A 14,346-nucleotide genomic window follows, 5' to 3' on the forward strand; every position below is an offset into this window, starting at 1 on the left:
AGCATGCTCTCATAACTGGTTTGTTTTTAAAGCTGGTTTCAGGATCCACGAGGAGCAGTTGATCTGATGTGATGGGAAAAACTTAAATTTAGAGACCATATCTCATAATCTCATATTGGACTTTCAATAAATGGCACCATCATCTACCCAGGTCAGAAAGCAAGGGGTGGTCCTTGTCTTTGCTCCTTCCACCTGTCCTGGCCAATCACTTAGGACAATTATTTAGATTTTCCCTTCTTCTTTTTTCAAATACATCTGCTTCTTTTCCTCTTCTGTGCAGCTGTAGTTAAGACAGCCCGCATTTCTCACCTGGACTACTGAGTCATGCCTCTAGTTTTTCCCTTCATGTTGCCAAGCAGCAGCCAGGGAAATCTCTCTAAACCACAGACATGATCATATCATTCCACAGTTTCAAACTTTTCCCTGGCTTCCCATTGCCCTTGGAATATTATGACACCTAAAGCCCTTCATATCCTGAATCCTGGCCCCAGCATCCCTGTCTGGACTTATCAGGTACCTGTTTTCCACTGCTTTTTCTAGGTTCTTGCCATGTCTTTTTGCCATTTCTTATTGTTCTCTTTACCTTCTGGGCTTTCTCACACACTTAAACCTTCTGCTTAGTACTATTTCCACTACCCTTCCAGACTCATTCTCTTGTCCTTAAGGTCTTATTCTGGAAGTCACTTCCTCTTGGAAATTTCCACCCTAGTTCATTACCACTATGCCTGCCTAGGGCAGGCTTCCTCATGTAGGATTTTTTATAGCATTCTGTGCTTACTTCATATTATCCCTTGTCACCCAGATTATCATAATTTATATGCTAGCCTCCTCCATTTGAATGTGAAATTCTAGACCTACCTTGTTGAGTAGGGGAGCCACTTGCCACAGGTGGCTACTGCAATAGAAGTTTGCTAATATTGAAGGAAATTAAAAATTCGGTTTCTCAATGGCACTGGCCATATCTCAAGTGCTCAGTAGTCAGATGTGACTAGTGGCCACCCTGTTGAACAGCACAAATGCAGAACAAGTCTATCATCAATGAAGTTCTATTGGATAATATTGTCCTGAAAGACAAGTATTATGTTTGCTTGTCATTTCATCCCCTAGACTTGCTAGCTTTTTAAACTGGAATTTGCCATCTAAACCTCAGAGCAAAAAAAATTGAGTGACTATTTCTACAGTTTTCCCAAGGATGATATACAACAAAAAATGTACTATATACATACGGAGGAAATTAACTCATTACATGGTAAGATGCCAGATAGAGAGGTTTAATTCTAGTATAAAACCCCCATTGACAAAGTCAAAGATGGGCTGTCATAGTGCGTGGTACACTGTAAGTACTTCATCATTATCTGCCAGATGAATGAATGACACATCTGGATTCTTAGACATTTCATTTTATTCATTTTCACCCAGATGTGTGGAGTCATGTAGGAGACATGTCTTTAGATTCCAAAGGGCCTCTTCTCTGGAGGATGTGGTGATAGACGATTTCCTCACTTTCATCTCAAGGATACATTGCATTGTATCAGTGCAATGGGATTACCCATTATTTCACTTTCCTTCATTGTTTACACAGCTAACCAATAGTAGAAAATTGAGTTCTTGGGCAGCCCGGGTGGGTCAGGGATTTAGCGCTGTACTTCGGCCCAGAGCCTGATCCTGGAGACCCAGGATTGAGTCCCACCCACATCAGGCTTCCTGCATGGAGTCTGCTTCTCCCTCTGCCTGTGTTTCTGCCTCTCTCTCTCTATCTCTCATGAATAAATCAATAAAATATTTTTTTAAAAAAAGAAAATTGAGTTCCTATTCAGTGAATAAGATCAAAGTGAAAATGATCAAAGTAGATACCAGATTCGATAAGCCCTACTTCTTTAAGGAATTGGCCAAAGTGCACTAAAACTTTTGATCATTTCCTGAGCACCTACTATGTCCCAGACATTTTGTTAGGTCCTGAGGATATAGGAAGTAACAAGATGGACACAATTCCTATGCTCATAATGAACCATTAATATTATTTCAGTTCCTTTCCCTGCCTTGTACCCAAAGCAAGAGTTTTCAACATTGGTTACATGATGTAACCACCCAGGGAGTTTAAAAAATATGGGATACCTGGGTCTTTCTTCAAAAGGCTCTAATTTAACTGGTGTGAGGCATGGCCTGGGAATTGGGATTCTCTTAAGGCTCCCCATGTGATTAAAAATGTGTAGCTAAAGTTGAGAACCATTCATTTATGAGGACATAATCTTGGGGTGAGTTTAGAGATTAAGAGCTTTTGGTATTGGTGATTGATAGCCTATTTAAATAAAAAAAAGAAACTTTAAAATCATCTAATATATCCACATTTTACTTTTTATTCCTCAGAATACTGGTACTTAAGAGTTACTTAAGGTGTCCAGGTCAAACAGCCAGTTTATGACTAAGACCTGATCCCAGGCTTTTGACTCTAACACCACTCTCTTTTTGTCCCACTAAGCTATCTCAGGGAAATAGAAAATAATTTTCCCCAAGTCAAGAGACAACCAAGATCCACTGTGGTCAAGGTTTTTTAACGTAAGCTTGAATTTGGACCAGTTTTAATCCCATGTACTCAAATTTTCTTGCTAATCAAATGTGAGCACTATAGATTTATTTTGTTAAAGCACAACTTCTTTTGGGGGGATATACACAACTCTTTCTCTCTCTCTCTCTCTCTCTCTCTATATATATATATATATATATCTGTAAAGAGAGGGTATAACTTTTTGGGGGGAATATATACACCTCTCTTGATGAACAGATAGATAATTTCACTGTAAAGAGAGAACTCAGGTTCCCAGGGGCCCTAACCACATTCAAAAAATCAATATGCAAAAAAAAAAAATCAATATGCATATGTTGAACTCCACACATCACTAGAAAGGACATTTTGCCTTTAAACTTGAACTCCTTAACAGCAGAAATGATAGGATAGTAGGAGGAGAAAATAAGAGAGCATTGTGCTCTCACGTTCTCCGTCCCACCCACCTTGTTACAGGACATTCCATTGAGTTTAACATTTCAGAGCACAGGTAAAAATTTCCAGTCTGGCCCCATGAGAAAAGCTGACTCTGAAAAATAACTACCATTAAGAAAACGTTACCCTTCTTTTCGCAACCACCACTCCCCATTTGTAGGTTCTGCTCAGAGATCGAGATAATCCAGGAACCAGAGTCCACTCTTCTCCATCCGTACAAGACCACGTAGTGAAAATGTGCCTTTCCATTTTTTAAGGCATCAAAATAAAACTCATGCTCACATAGTTCCTTCGAAACATATTTCAGTGTTTGAGAGACTACACAGTTGGGAAATTCTGTTTTATTTCGATCCCAAATCCCTCACGCTATAGTTTAATCCCATTTTCTGTTGTTCCCTGTGGAGAGAAAGAACAGCTGGTCTCCATTCTCTCTAAACCCAATCCCTTCAAGTCCTTAAAGACACCTACCTCCCAGCCTTCTCTTCTCTGGAATAAATAATAACAGTTCCCATCAAGAAAATGTCTCTCTTGGAGTGTGCATATTAGCTGCCATATCACATATATGCATGCTTATCACATAATGTTCATAACCAAAACAAGCCAAGGCCAAGAGCAAAAACAAGCAAATGCATCATTGTTTTCATGAATGAAGTTACAGATCCAATAATAGATGCTGAATACATAGCTGTGAATGATAATCTTCCAATAATTATGTGCCAAAATTATCATAATTTCTTTTAGAAAGTATTGGCAATCTGTTGCTTTTGGAGAAGTGAATTAAAAATTCGACGATTAGGTTTCAATTTCTTTTATGCAAGTTCTCCCCATGCCCTGCAATGGAATATTCCATTCAGCATTCCACAGCAGGAGCCACCATTGCTTTGACAAAAATAGATACAGTATTGGAACATTCAGTCAATGGAGTAATCCAATTGTCTGAACATTCTTTTCTGCTTTGTCATTTACATTTTAATAAATCCCAGAATATGTCAAGCTGTATCGAGTTGTACCAAGTGTAGCTAATAACATGCAGTTACCAGATGCAATGAGGAAATCATAACATGCAAGCCCTGAAATGCATCAACATTTGTTTTGTGTATATTTTTAGGCTCCAACATTTTAAATAGGGATACTCTTAAAAATAAAAAATGGATATTTAGCAAAATCCTTGCTATTATCAACATTCTGTTAGTATATTCGGTTTTCATAAAGGAAGCTGTGGGGAGGGGATGCTGTACTTAATTGATCTAAGACTGCTGGCATCTGTAAGCTGCAAGGATGACACTGTATAGCTTGAAAAATGTGGAATGTTCTTAAATGATCTTAAATGATCATCTTATGCCCATTTTTTCTCCAGTTCACTGTCTCTCCATTCAGGAGGCTAAGATAATCACATTTTAAAGTCACTTGACATTGCACAATGCCAAGATTCAGGCAAACCAGTCCTGAAAGAGATTGTGTGTGTGTGTGTGTGTGTGTGTGTATGTGTGTGTGATTATTGTTACCTACTATGCATAACTTACCCCATGCATATATTGACCACCAACTGATCCAACACTTTGCGAGATTTGCTATCCTGGTTTGACTAAAACCCCTGAATTTCACAATGTGAAAGAGCTGTAAGGGTAGTGGAGTGAGTCTCAGAGTACTAGGGATCCCTAGATAGGTGTGTGCCTAGAAAGGAGAGTTCTCTAAGGATAAGACTTTTCATATTAGTCTTTACTGGTAAAAAAAGAAATCGCATGGACCCTGTGTTGGGCTCCATGCTCAACATGGAGTCTACTTGAGGTTCTTTATCCCTTTCCCTCTGCCCCTCCCCCTGCTTGTGCCCTCTAAATAAATAAATAAAACCTTTTAAAAGAATCACATGGGACATGAGGCTAAAATTTAGCTCTGGTTGTACCCTCTGAATCTAGTTACTAAGTCACTTGAGTGAACACATCACAGAACTCTCACCTGAGGTTTCTTCTCTCAAACTTCTGATCATTATCATTATGATTATTATTGGGATATTAGTTGCCAAAAGACTAGGGTTATTTGCTGACATCAGGTAAATCTAATTAGTGTTAAACTTGTAATAAACCCAAGGATTAAAAAGATTCTTTTGGGTTTTGCTGATGCATAAAGATTGTGAGCAGTACACCACTATTACTACATGGGGTCAAGTGTGGCATTGAGGAGAATGATATCATAACTCAGAGCAGTACAATGAAGAAAATGAAAATGTGCTGGCATTGTAATACACAAGTGAAGTCATTAGCATTTCCTGAGTCCCAGAGTTTTCTCTTACTCTATCCAAGGTATGATAACTGATAGTTTAGTGGAGAAATATGACCTACCCAATAGATTGTCACAATATCTTGAAGACCTCTAGAGAAGAATCCTTTACAACTTCCTAATTCACCTAGAATATGACCAAACACTTGCTATGTCTTATAAAGTACTACCGTGTTTATAGAATAATGGGTTATGGCTTTGGCTAACACTCAATGAACTTGAATTTATCAACTAGTGATCTCAATCAATATTAGGGAGAATTTTAGAAGGCATGCCAGTTAGTGAAGGTCAAAAGCACAACTGGCAGGTTTATTGTCATGAATAAAGTTTCCATGTTCTAGATCTAATTCTATCAATAATTATTTCCTTTAAAATTTCTGTGGATGAGTTGGCTCTTCTGTAAAATAAGAAATATAGTCATTGACTTATCCTTGCTTTACAAAGCTCTTGAAAGTAAATGTGGCAAAATGTTTGAAGAATGTTTGAAGAAGTTCTTCCTACTTCCTACTTTTAATATTTTCTCTTTTGACATTTTAATTATAATGTGTCTTGGTGAAGTCTCTTTGGCTTCATCTTACTTGGAGCTCTATGGGCTTCCTGGATCTGGATGTTGATTTCCTTCTCCAGGTTAGGGACATTTTCAGCTATTATTTCTTCAGACATGATTTCTTCCCCTTTCTCCTTCTGGAACTCCTCTACTAATATTAATCCATTTTATGTCGTCCCATTTACCCCTTAAGCTATCTTCACTTTTTTTTCTTTCTTTTTTCTTTTTGCTGCTTTGATTGGGTGAGTTCCACTGCCTTGTCTTTGAGTTGACTGATTCTTTCTTCTGCTTTCTCTAGTCTGTTATTAAAGCCCCTGTAGTCAGTTTGGTTATTGTATTTTCAGCTCTGTAACTTCTGTTTTGTACTTCCTTATATTTTTCATCTCTGTTGAAGTTTTCATTGTGTTTGTCCATTCTTTTCCTCACTTCGGTGGACATCTTTATGACCAATACTTTGAACTCTTTACTGGGTAAATTACTTATCTCCATTTCATTAAGTTTTTTTTCCTGAGGTTTTATCTTGTTCTTTCATTCGAAACACATTTCTGTTTCTTTATTTTGCTTGACTCTCTGTGCTGTTTTCTCTGCAGTAGATGAAACAACCATCTCCCACTTGAAGGAAGGCCTCATGTAGGAGATGAAACTTGCTGTTCAAACTTGCCCAAGCTCTTTATTGTCTCTAAAAACGTTGTGCTTGTCCAGTAGCCTATTATATTTTTAATAGCTCCAGAGGCCTCCTTTACAGAAAGACTGGGGCAAGACAGGCTGTGTGCCCCAGTCTGCTGTCTGCACAGTGCTTAGGGATGGCATTCTGCCAAGAACCATCTCTCTGACTGCCACAGTCCCATGAGACCTAGGAATGCAAATCCTCTTGGCAACCAGAGCAGGCAATCAAGATTACATCCCATTGGATTTTAACTACCCAGGTTAATAAAGAAGAGCAGGGATGCAAATGTTACAAAACATTAATATGGTTTATAGGATGCACTTTTGATTTTGCTTTGGCCAAATTTCCTTTTGGATTCTAGATCTATAGACTTTCAATTGTAAAGAAGCCATAAGGACCATATAGGCCATCTTTTGCTTAAATTATGTCTACTAGCCTATAGCAGAGTACTTTGTGGATTAGCAGTTCCACCTGTAAACAACTCCGTTTAAGTACTTTTTTCTTATATTTAATCACAGGAGGTTCTTCCATCATTCTGTTTCACCCGTGGGTGACAGAATGTAAATCTGATTTTCTTTTACTATCTTCTTCTACAGATATCTAAAGGAAGAAATGCTATGCTTTCCAGAATCTCTTACTTTCTAGGCTACATGGCCTTAGCACCTTCCATCACTCCTCCCAGAGCACTGTTTCAAATACCTGAAATATTTTTGTTAGTCTCCACACTCCCATTTGCTTATCTGCCTTTTAAAATGTGCCACTCAGAATTAAATGTGATTGTCTAGATGTAGAATGACCATTAGAGAGTAAAATGTGATGATCACCTTTTACAAAGGGATTTTTTTTTTCTGAGTACTAGATTTCTGTGAATAAAGCCTCATATTAATCTTCCTGGCAACCATTTAGCAGTGTTGACCCATATCATCTTACTCTCTATTAAAACACTCATGTCTATTTTATACATGCCGCTGTCAAACATCATTTTTCTCATCCTTAGATGCAGCCCATTATTCTGTCTCCTAGTATCTTTTTTTTAATCTCAATTAAGATATCTGATATATCAGATATTTCTCTCAAAGTCATCTTACTCACATATTTGACTCAAACTTTCCCAAAGGAGATCTCAGGAAGCCTTGTAGAGTGACTTGTGGAAGTTAGGATCCCAAATGTCATCTCCCGAAACTATCAGTCTAATAACTGTCAAAGAAAGAAGTAGAGTTAATTTGGCACATTTTAAGCATTTTAAAAATTTGGTCTCATATTTATATTGTTACATTTACATGTTTCTTTTAACAACTAATGATGCTGGGAAGCAGCCATCTAAATGAATGATGAGTAGCAAAGGGTTTGGGATCAATATTTTGGGTCAGGTAATCAAAAGAAGGTCATTTCATATGTAAGGAATTGAGATCACTAATGTATGTGTTGATGTTTTAAATAACTGGATTTTCTCCTTTCTTGCTCTGTTTGGGTTGATAAATGACCTTCCTTGAAAGAAGAGCTTCCCAATAAAGAGAGCTGGAAATCTTTTGTCCATAATACATAAAGATATGAATATGTCCACTCATCTTTGCACTTATCTATTCCACATAATAAAATAAAAGTAGGGATCCCTGGGTGGCTCAGCGGTTTAGCGCCTGCCTTTGGCCCAGGGCGCGATCCTGGAGACCCGGGATCGAATCCTACGTCGGGCTTCCGGTGCATGGAGCCTGCTTCTCCCTCTGCCTATGTCTCTGCCTCTCTCTCTCTCTGTGTGTGTGACTATCATAAATAATTAAAAAAATGGAAAATTTCTCATTTAAAAAAATAAAAAATAAAAGAAAATAAAAGTAAATGTGTCAAAAAAAAAAAAAAAAGACTTGATTCCTCACTGTAGTCACAGTTCTCTGTAAGAGGAGAGGGAGTTATATAAGGTGAGTATGGTCTGGCACTTATTCAGGAGTTTGGTTACCAAAGTGCCTAAAGATACATAGCAGGGCATTTCAACTCAATTCAAATTGTTAAAATGAATTGAAATTCATGATAAAGCAGTTCCACAGTCTGGCCCCAGAGGACAGAATTCTTAGCAAGACTCCACTGTACTGTATTATTGGATGGTAATGCTATCCAGAAGCACTGAAAGTCCTCTTTTCATTCTTTTTCTCATTACTTCTGTGCTGAGACTGGCAATTCTTTCTCTGTACCCCACTTTCTCTTGCTCTTTACTTTTTTCTTTCCACCTTCCTTCCTTTCTCTTCCATGTCTTCTTCTCTTGCTCTTCTTCTTTCCTGTTTTTTTGTTGGCATTCCCCCCCCCCCCCCAACTCAAACTGATTTTCTAGAAAGTTATGGCTCTTTCCACTAATTAGGAACTATTTCAGAGCCAAAGGTACTTGATTTTGGTGTGTACATGTGGTTTGTTTCTCATGTGACTGTTCTCTTGGGACTTCATCTTTGAATAAACCCTGTGTTAAAATTCCATCTGAGGATACCACCACATGTAGTTACCAGGGCTCAGAACTTTCCTTGAAAGAAAAAAAAAAAAAAAGAAAGAAAGAAGAGAAAAGAGACCTCTCCGGATGGCTTCTATACTATCTTTCGCCCAAGTATTCCTCATGCTCATGTGGCATTATTTGGTAGCTTTGACCAGGGGGAGAAGATTCAACAGTCAAGGATCTACAGCTCCCTTCTTTTCTGTTCCAATAGTTAACACTGTTCATTCTTATTCTCCTTGAGACCACCACTCCTATTCTCTAAAGGGTTCTTATCCTGGAATGTGCATCAGGATCATCTTGGAGAACTGTTGAACCATAGGTTTCTGGGTCCTTTCCCCAGAGTTTCTGATTCTGTAGGTCTGAGGTAGAAACCTAGGATTTGCATTTCTATCAGGTTCTCAGGTGATGCTGCTGCTTTTGGTCCTGGGACCACACTTTAAGAACTGTTGCTCTAATCCTAAACCATTATTTTACGCTCCTTCAGCCATTCCTCTAATAGGATAAGTAATATCAGTTCCTCTAATCTTCTTTAGTTATATCTATTTCTAGAACTTTCAATTATTGGGTGGCTCTTCTTTAAACTATTTCCGAATTCGTATTTTGTTGGATGGCTAGAACTGAATGTAGACTCTAGCTAATTCTGGCATAATAAAAATAACAGTCCTTTATATTTCTATGGTGGATTTCTCCCAAAGGGTTAAAGCTGTCCTTTCTTATCTATTATCTTGTTTGTCTGCATGATATCCATGTGATATTATCTCATCTTTGTAAAGGGGACATTTGAAGGAACAGATATTGGGCAATTACTGTGAAGATATTCAGGACAAGACTTGAACTTAGCTTTCCTGACTCCTAAGGTCACGGTTCTATTTGAATTCTTGAATAATTTGTTTAATTTCTAAAATCCAAAGTTCACTTCATCTCATTGGAATCAACATGAACTATTTTGTCTATTAATACACTGTTAAAAACTTAGAGCACTGCTAATTTTGAGTAAAAGCTTTTATTGACTGTTCATATAAAACTAAGCCTAATTTAAAGTGTTCCACTCAACACAAACAGTTAAAACTCTTTGACCTGGAACTTTATTTCTATGCCTACAAATAATAGTTTTTAACTGTGAACCCACCTTTGGTTTTCAGTTCACTAAACTTAATAATTTGGTGTAGTTTTTCACCCAGTGTGTCCTGCTGTAGTAAAATAGCCTTCTACCTGGTTCTACAAATTGATTATGACATTATGTCATCGTTAAAATCTTGCTAGTCACAAGATAATTAGGAATTTCTGCATTTGTCATTTATCTGGTTCTATGTACTACATGTTTCCAAAAACAAAAGTGAGAAAGAGATTAGAGGGAAAACAATTTCTCTCAACATACCAATTTCATTATTTACATTATCTTAAAGTCCTTTCGATCCTTAAGCCCCATGGTCCTCTCTCTGCTTTTCTTATATCCTTTTCTGTCTTCCCATCGTGACAAAGAAAATGAAGAGCCTGACAGTTTATGAAACAATAAAGCTGGATTAGATGGGGTTTTAAGGGTTCTATTGTTTGCCCCTAGACCATTGTTGCAAAAGTGAAAGGCTCCAACTGTTTATCTGACACACAAATTGCCATCAGCAAGGTATTAGAAGGAATTTCATTTATTACCATCAAGGAAATAAATAACACCAATGGACTGAGTGTCTTTCATCCAAATTAGACTAACCAAATCAATTCAAATCATTAGAATACATTATATCCAATTATATATAAATCTGCCTTGTAAATAGCCACTTACCTGCTTGCCCAGAGCAATGTAATGCTTTATGCTAAACCAACATTTAAAAAATTATAGAATTGACTGGCAAAATATTTTAATGGGTTGTTACATATTTTGTGCTTAATTCACTCAGTATACATTAATTGAGAACCTACTACATTTTGGGAACACAGAGATGAATAATCATGATTTTGGTCCTCAAAGTTTTCACCTCGTAAGGGGATATAGATTTGTAAAGAAATGATTGCCCTTCTCTGGCTCTAAACTGCATTCAATTCCAGGAAAATTAATGGTGTGAGTTCCTGCTTGATTTATGCAGGAGAAAAGAAAGATGAAGAGACTGGTGAAAATATCCAGAGGAAAGTGAAAGATGAAAATTTGCATAAAGGTTCATGTCTAATGCCTTCCAATAACTTTCTGTAGTAAATGTGGGTTTTGGGTTAAGCAAAATATAATGCGGGAAGATTGGTTTGTGCAGGGATTGTGAACATTGTATTCTAAAGTCAAATAGAAATGCTTCTTAGATTATCTAAAATGTTGAGATCCCATTCTCTCTGTTCTTATGGATAATTAAGTTAAGTACATTAAAAACATCTGCAGGAGAATCACTAGCAATGGGGAAACATATTTATTTATTGAATTATGCTTCTATTTCAAGACAGGCCATTTACTTAGGTAATAATATGTTCTTTCCTCTCTATATAAAGATGGTTTGACTGATTCACACATAGCTGAACACATATGTCAAAGATGTACACGGGTCCACCCACACTTTCTTTAAACAATGCTCTCATCTTTAAACAATCACATTTGCCAGCTGGACCTAGTCTGGACCATCTGAGATCATGGTTCTGGTGAGGACCGAGAAGTTTGTGGAATAAAACTAACTGGTTTATTTAGAGATTGAGCTTCCAACTTTATGAATACCTGTCCAAATCCACCTGATTGTAGATATATGTATGAATGAGAAGCTTACCTTCTCAGTGCTGACTTTTCAATACCTCCTTTAAAAAGGTACAACTCCAGCACAGCACATTAATTCAGATGAAATGCTGATTTTGAGACCACCAAGGTGGATCACAGAGATCTCCTTCATATCTTTTTTTTTAAAGATTTTATTTATTTATTCATGAGAGACACAGAGAGAGGCAGAGACACAGACAGGGGGAGAAGCAGGCTCCATGCAGGGAGCCCAACATGTGACTTGATCTCAGGTCTCCAGGATCATGCCCTGGGCTGAAGGCGGTGCTAAACCGCTGAGCCATCCGGGCTGCCCTCTTCTTCATATCTTTAAGAGAGATGTTCTACAGCCTGCGGGTGTCAAGGCTACTCCATGTGCAGCCAGGACGCCCTGGAAACGTAATGATAACCCTTTTATAGCCAGTGCTGAGAAAAAACTTCAGAGGTGGCTTTTGAACCCAAAAGGAAGCCATAAAATAAAACTGGTCACCTTGTCCCAAAGTCACTCATTTTTGCCTTTTTAAACACAACTTGTTTCCATTTCCAGCCCTGCTCATCATACTACATTCTCCAAGACTTTTTACAATGATTATAGTCTTTTTGTTAGCTAATTACTAGTAAGTAATTCACCTTTCCAACTGATTTGTTGTTGATGTTGCTTATAAAGCTCTGGTATCAAGAACTTTTAAAGGTTTGTTATCAGGCTCTGAAAATTGGCATTTTTGTGTGGGGGACTAGTTTGGGATCAAGGTATTGCTGAGTTCTGATTGGTCAATTTGGTTATGGCCTGATTGCTAGTCAGTGATGCCCATTCACAAAAGCGTGGGATGAGTTAATCATGCTTGCAGTGAGGAAGTCTTGCATGCCTTTTATTTCTTGTGTAGCTTATAATCACCTTTTGGTGCATCTGGCTAAATATCCGACTGCGTGCAGTTCTACCCATGCTAAGGAGAAAATGCTCCAAATATGTGCATGTGTTTATTTTTATCATCTAACTGATGCAAGTGACCCCTTTATGAATGAAGTATTTGGTTATACGATGACTTCGTGTGAGACCAAGAGCTGTTTATCGGGAGCCAATGGGATCTCTAGGACAACAGAAAGCCTGGTTGAGCAGCCTCACATGTGAAGTTGGATGGGATTTTCTCCAGCATCATCCTGCTTTAGTAGGTGCCTGGGCCCAACCCTTAGCTTTTTCACGCATCTCCTCTTGTCAGGGTATCAGGTTCACTCTTTGTACCTATTTAAAAAAGAACTGGTCTATTAATGCTTCTTTAAGATATTATTTAATAAGATGGGTTCCTCCCCTGGGAATTAGTGCTTTAAGAAAGGAGCCTTGAACGCTGAAATGACTTAATATCTTGGAGAAGTGTTCCCATGATAGGTTTTATGACACCAAGGCAATCTGGTGGGTGAAGGAGGGAATGAGGCAGGCTAAATCACTTGTATTTGTGTCTCTCACCACCACTTGCCTCGGAATAGCAACTGAGCAGACAAAGCTTATATTTTTGTACCCAGGCCTTCTACTTTCTACACTCTTTGTTCTCAGTAATCTCAACACTCAGCTTCTTCCATCTGCCTTCAAATTCAATGCCACTGAAGTTTAAATAGTGCTGTCCCCAGAAAAGGGGTTCTTCTCTCCCATGAGGCATGTCCACCATTGGATCAGAGGAGCTAGACACATTCATTAAGCCCATGCAGGGAGGTAGAGAAAATATGTTGTTTGAAATGTACAGGACATCTCTCAGAACCCAAGGACACTGTTCTGATCCTAAAAGTTTCCTTGTGGATACTGAATAGTTAATGCAGTGTCTGAGTTCTCGATGCACCTTCTCCCTTTGATTTTTCAATTCGTAAGAACTTTAACCATGGACATGGATCCCAGATGTCATCTATACAACTCTACCTGCCTTTTCCCACTTTTCCAAGCATAACCTTTGGCTATTCCATTTATTTTCCTAAGTTCAGCTGGATATAGGTTTATAAATAAATATCCAGCCATATCCAGAGGCACAGACAAACTACCCTGAGCCCCTCACATTTAAGTCCATCTAGTCCTTATTCTTTGTTTCTGTCACTTCACATGTCCAGAAGGGTGACATCATCATATTGGTCCAGGACCTAGACACAAGCAAGTATATTTTCATGAAAGAGCAAGTTAGGATAGCCTTTAGTCAAACTCTTTCCTTAAATTCTAAATGCAAAAAAAAAATTCTAAATGCAAAATATTTAATGGTAAACCAAAAATACTTGTAGGTTAAAGATTTATAGAATCTATTGGAGAATTCAGGCTGCAGATTCGTGGTACACTCATCATTTCCTCCCTTTTTGCCTTATGTTTACTTCTGTACTTATTCAGGTTTATTATTTATTCATTGAGCTACTTGTTTTCCTCTCACATACTTCTCTGGACCATCTTTCTTACTGTCTGCCTACTTGGTTTGCAACATACACTCAAAATTATTAGCACTGATGCTAGACCACTTGCCATCCTCACACAGGCTGGAAACATCTGATTGCAGGGTAGAAATGCCTTTAAATGGCCATTCTATTCAGTCCCCTGCTGTCAAGTCACTACTTTGTCCATGATCAACTGCTATCATCATTCAAATCTGAATAGAAACATCGATTCCTCAAGGAAGGCTTTCCTGACCTCTCCCCA

The 14,346-nt window shown here is 38.0% G+C and overlaps 1 long non-coding RNA gene across 2 annotated transcripts in view; it reads left to right on the top strand.

Annotated features, from left to right (window-relative positions):
* LOC106558788 overlaps positions 1-14,346 on the top strand; it is a 110,135-nt gene that overhangs the window by 23,332 nt on the left and 72,457 nt on the right. The window lies entirely within an intron of this gene.

The sequence above is a fragment of the Canis lupus genome, chromosome 5 (genome assembly GCF_011100685.1).
Source record: "Canis lupus familiaris isolate Mischka breed German Shepherd chromosome 5, alternate assembly UU_Cfam_GSD_1.0, whole genome shotgun sequence".
NCBI classification, from domain to species: Eukaryota; Metazoa; Chordata; class Mammalia; order Carnivora; family Canidae; genus Canis; species Canis lupus.